The sequence below is a fragment of the Pinus tabuliformis genome, chromosome 3_2 (genome assembly GCF_031772625.1).
Source record: "Pinus tabuliformis cultivar Carrire ecotype Pingquan chromosome 3_2, CPIR1, whole genome shotgun sequence".
Classification (NCBI taxonomy): Eukaryota; Viridiplantae; Streptophyta; class Pinopsida; order Pinales; family Pinaceae; genus Pinus; species Pinus tabuliformis.
In genome coordinates, this window is record NC_142302.1 from 143,281,296 (window position 1) to 143,287,268 (window position 5,973).

Here is a 5,973-nt window from a genome sequence, read left to right on the forward strand (position 1 = left end):
GTGCGTACGTAAGCAGGCGAGCAGTTGAGTAGGGTGCGTACATAAGCAGGCGAGCAGTTGAGCAGGGTGCGTACGTAAGCAGGCGAGCAGTTGAGCAGGGTGCTTACTGTAAGCAGGCAGTACATGGGTGAAGCTGCTTACTTCTCTTAAAATCTTTGTTTATCATTGCTGTGTTCTGGGTTTGGTCCTATTATTGTTGATCTGGTTACTACAGTTGATTGGGTGATTCTCTTATACTTGATGATCATTTGATGCTTATGGATCCAGTTTGAAAATTTATGAAAAGTGGTCCTTGTAAGAAAAGAAGTAGGGGGTTGTAGCTCCCTTCCAGGAGAGACTGGAAAACGAGAGAGAGAGAGTTGTAGCTATCTGCAGGTTGCAGCCTGCGTACTGGTAAATGACTGCACCAGTACATAACCATTGTAAAAGGAGTTTCTAATTTGAAAGAAGATAGAGACATGTTGCAGCAGGTGGTTTTCACCCACATTGGGTTTCCACCTTACATCTTGTGTTCTTTGGTGTGACTATCTGTTTTCTTTGTTCATGCTCATTATTTTATGGTACTGACATGCAAAACTAATTCAAAGAACAAATAAGGAAGATTTATTAAAAGAATTAGATAATACTGATTCACCCCCCCCCTCTCAGTATTATTTCCAACACTCTCAAGCTAGTATCCTATCTTACACATTTTTTAAAATAAAGAAATGATGTTTTATATTTGATTTACACATCTAATATAGAGAAAGAATAATTTATTTATTTATATTTGAATTTGAGTATCTTATAATGATGAATTATAAAGTATATATTTAGCCAGATGGGGTGAGTTACGAAGCACAAGGGTGTGTGTGTGTGTGTATGGGGGGGGGGGTGAAGATCAGGGATTGTTGCCATCCCACCGACAATGTACCGAGGGACGTGGAAGCATGCCCCAAAGGATGTTTTAATGCATAAGGCTCACAACCAGGGAAGGGCCATCAAGGCTTATCATTCCAAGTAGAGGTGGTTTATGGCATCAGGTTGTTCAACATTAGTTGGTGGTTATTTCCGGTGCCTCATGCATGTGGAGGTGATGACCGTCAAGTATTTAACCACAAAATTTTTCATGCAACTCTTTGCGATATTGGTCTTGGTGGAGAGAGAGTTGCAGGATAGTGCCACAGATGAAGGGGATTTTCGGGAGGAGAATGTTCAACTAGTTAGGTTTGTGGTACTCTTTTCCAGAGATTTTTCAGTAAGACAAAAATTCTTGCAAATTGGTGTTGCTAGTTCACTCCTTGTGGAGTGGTGTAATCTTGAAGTTGGTAATGATTATTTTTTCTCTATATTTTTTTATCTATTGTATTTCAAGCACATGTGCAAGCCATTTTCCTCAGGTCTAGTTGCTTGTGGTTTTACATCAGCCACCCTATGTTTTCTCTCTGTCCTTGAGCTTTACCCTCTTGCTCCTTATCCCTTAACCTTTCTAGATTATGGTAATCTATTCCAACCTCCTATTATGACATTTTGTCTTGGCCCTCACTTTGTGTTTGGTGTATCTCCCCTCTCTTTCGTTGTTTGGAATTTTCCATTTTTTTCTCTAGTTTTATAGTCAACCAATGACAAATTTCCCTGTTTTTGTTGAAATTAAATAGCAGAGCAATGGAACGCATAAAATATTGTGGTAAACATGAAAAATCATAAAAAAAGAGAGACACAGATTCACATGATTCACCCAATTTGGGCTACATCCATGGAGAAACAACTAGTCCTTCCTTTTATGTTATCCAAGAAATTGAAGGGATATAACATACAAAAAATCCGCTGTAACATACTCTTTTCTCTCACACAATCTCCTCTCTTTTTCTTAGACATAATAATACACAGTCACAATACACTTCCCTCATATAAACCAAGGGTTTCCTTCCAGGGAAAAAATCCCTAAATTAACATAACTTCTACTGTCAGATCTTTTTCATAATTAAACATGGCTAAAATAAGACCTACGAATCAAGAATATAATCATGGTCCACACCCAACAATTTCTACCTCTAGATGGTCATCTTATCTGGTTGGATACAATATTATCCCCATTCTCATGAGTGGAACCTTGTCCTTCTTTTATTCTGAGGTGGTAGTGGTGGAGGTTCATCCAAATTTAGCTCCTGCTTGACGTGGCTTATCCATTGTCTTTTTCATTTTCTTTTTCCTCCATCAATATTGCTTGCTTCCTTCTGCACCTTAGTTATTCCCACCATGCCTCATTAGAGGGTGTGAGTTTGGAGGGGCGTTGTGTACTACTAGGAGAGGGTCCACAAGAGCATCACTTGTATGCACCATCGAGTGGAGGACTTTACTTCATGTTATCATGAACTCACGCCAAGTCATATACAGGAGGAACTCACACATGTAGAGGGCGAAACTTCTATGCAAAGGCAATGCTATTAGAAATATTGAGAGGGGATGTGAATCAATATTTCATTCAATTGTTTATTCTTCCAGTTGTTTCTTTCCACAATAAGAAGCACAAGTTATTCCATAACACAAGAGATATGACAAAATAATAACTTATGTAAATATTTGTCAGATAATGGTGATGAGGACACCAATCCTATTTTACAAATTTAGGCTCCAACTTGTAAGATCAAATTTCCAATTCTACAAGGCACCAACCTTGAATGAGGACACAAATCCTCTTAATCAAATATGGGCACCAACTTGGTCTATATGAGGAAACCAATCCTCTTCAGGAACCAACCTACTCAAACTTCAAGATTAACTCCAAAACATAATCAAGAAAGGCTACAAATCAACTCCAATTTTGCTCCACATATGGTCTCAATATCTGCTTCAAATGTGGTCTCAAAAATTTCTTCACATATGCTCTTTAAGATAATTCAAAATTGAACAAAACCAACTCCAAAAAGAATATCCACAAATCAGAATTTTGTGTCAATTTGGGGGCAAAAATCTATGCGAAAAAGAGGTAAGATCTTTTCCAAAATAGATTGCTACAAAATATGATTAGAAAATCATCCAAGAACCCTTAATCCGGAAAAGAATTAGAAACCATGAATTTCTCCTTCAATATGATTCTAGGTTCATGAGATATAAACCATTTCACTCTTCTCCACATCTCTGAATTGATTCTTTTCTTACCTGACTGAGTTGCCAGACTAATAGAGGAGAGGAATCACATGTTTACACAATTCACGTCACCCAAACAAGGTTGACTTGTCCTCAAGTAGGGCCGACATGACCGAGGCAAGATATGTGGTTTTTTGTCTTAAAAAATGATTTATTCTCAATGGAGAGGAATTAAGGGGCATGCTATACCTTGTTGGAAAGGGCCTAAAGAAATATTTTTTCCTATTCTATTATTCTCTTAAGTTGGACAACCTTTGGCATCAATAAGAAGTAATTTCTCAACAATATCCCCCTTTTTTATTGATGGAAACATTATGATAATTTCTTACTACTCCTGACTTCCTACCACTCTCCCTTTGACATCAACAACAAAGGTATGCTCTATTAGGATGCAAGAAAGATGAAACCAAACTTCTGACAAAGATATTCAAATGTTTCTCCAGGCAGAGGTTTGGTGAAGATGACAACAATTTTTTCCTTAGTGTTGATGTATTGGATGATATGATCTGTAACCTGTTCTCTGAGAAAGTGGTACTTGATCAAAATATGTTTCATTTTTGAGTGCATGAATGGGTTATTTGAGAGACTTATTTCACTGGTATTGTCCAAAGTATAGTGATGGGATGATTTATTTCCATTTTGACATCCTTCAAGGCTTCCTTCATCCAAATTATTTGTGCACAATAGTATGATGCTGCTATATATTCGATTTCAACTTTGGAAAGGGATATGGATGATTATTTATTGCTTAACCAATATACAAGACAATCTCCTAAGAAACATGCATTTATGTCAGTGTTGGCATTATGAGATAAGTGTTGTCCTTGATGGCAAACCTCACTGATGACAACTCATAGTACAGAAGGTCAGCAGCAAGGAATTGATGATCAGACAGAAGGTCAGTAGCAAGGAATTGATGATCAGACTATAAGAAGAAGAGAAAGTTTATACACGCAGGTTCGTTAAGCCCAAGTCGCGTGTACACGCAGGTTGGCTTCAGCAAAAGCGCGTGTATGTGGAAACGTACCTTTGATCCATGACGGTTAGTCCTTGGAAATTGTGCCTATGATTTCGGACCATTATGTCTCGACGGGCGTGTCGATCCCTAGTATTGAAGTTGATGGTATTGTGTTACTATGGTTTTGGCTCTTGGTATTGAACAAGGCCTAAGGCTATATAAGGAGAAGGAAATCATTAGGCAAGTGCATCTGAAATGTCTTGAATATCTGATGAAGCATTAGATCCAGTATGCAGGGTTATGGGTTGATGATGCATTGCTTGATCTGAGCTAAGGAGAGATCTCATCGGTTGATGGAGAACTAGATCTAAGGAGAGATCGGGATCAAATGGTTTGAAATGAACCATCTTTATGATGCTTATTCTAGATCTACATACTGACGCATGTATTGTTCTATAAACTTTATGAGTATGACTGATGTCTGGTACAGCTGCAAGTTATGAGAAATTATTTTTAGATCTGTACGCGGGTTGACTTTGGCAAAAGCGCGTATACACGCGGGTTTGATTCATCGAAGTAGCGTATACATTGTAAAGCTTGATATTTGAAGTTGCAGATGGATCTGATGGTTATTACAGAGTTCTGTGTCTGCTCTGTGTTCTGGTGACTGTTGTTAACAGGGTTTCAGTGATTCAGGGTTTGATGATTGTTTTGAGCTTCAATGATAGTTATGGGTCCAGTATGAAAATTGGATGAAAAGTGGCCTTACAGATTATGTGTTGTGCTTCAGTGTATCCAGTCTGAAAATTGATGAAACGTGGTACCTGGAGGTGAGAAGATTGTAGGCAAGCACCTACGTACTAGTATCTAAGCTAGTACAAAAGCTAAAGGAGATCTTTGGAGCATTGTAGCAGGTAGCAGCCTGCGTACTAGTAAATGGATCGGCTAGTACAAGAGCAAAGGGGGTTGGAGCTCCCTTCCAAGGAAGTTTGGAGAACGAGAGAAGGTTGAAGCCTTCTGCAGGTTGTAGCCTGCGTACTGGTATAAGACTGCACCAGTACAAATATTGTAAAAGGATTTTCTTATTAAGAAGAAGATTGAGATGACTTGCAGCAGGTGGTTTTCACCCACATTGGGTTTCCACCTTATATCTTTGTGTTCATGTGTGTGGCTCTTGTGTGATGCTCTGTTCTGTTATTCTGCACCTGTTTACTGTTAATATGCTTAATAATGATCTGATGCATTTACTGAAGATTAAGCTAACTGAATTATAAGATCTCTGGGTATACGCGAGTTTCATTAGACACAGTAGCGTGTACACGCGGGTTCACTTAATTGAAGTAGCGTATATGTTTCTGAGTATGAAATTGAAAAGATTGATTGATCTGATAATACTGATTCACCCCCCCTCTCAGTATTATTTCCAACAATTGGTATCAGAGCAGGTCCTTTGACAGAAGCTTGATCGCTTGAAGGAGATCCGTGGAACAATGGGAAAGAAGCTTAAAAAGAAAGCTCATAAGAAGAAGAAGACATCTCAAGAGATCTATGACAGTGGGAGAGTCGATTGGGGATTAGGTATAAGAAGCTCTTCAGATTCAGAATCAGATTCAGAATCATTATCAGGTATGAATGTATTATCCTCTGATGTTCCTGCTATATTTCCTTGTGAAAGTGATGGAAGTGATAGTGAAACTACTGAACATGCTTTTATGGGTGAGCAAGAAAAGTATCATATAGAGGCATTATTTAGAAGGCTTACAGACAAAGTTAAAAATCAACAAGATCTATTGAACAAAAGGGAATGTGCTTTCAAAGAAGAAGTTACCGAACTAAAGGCCCAACTAGAAGAAGGAAACAAGGTAAGAAAGCTTCTCAAGGACAAG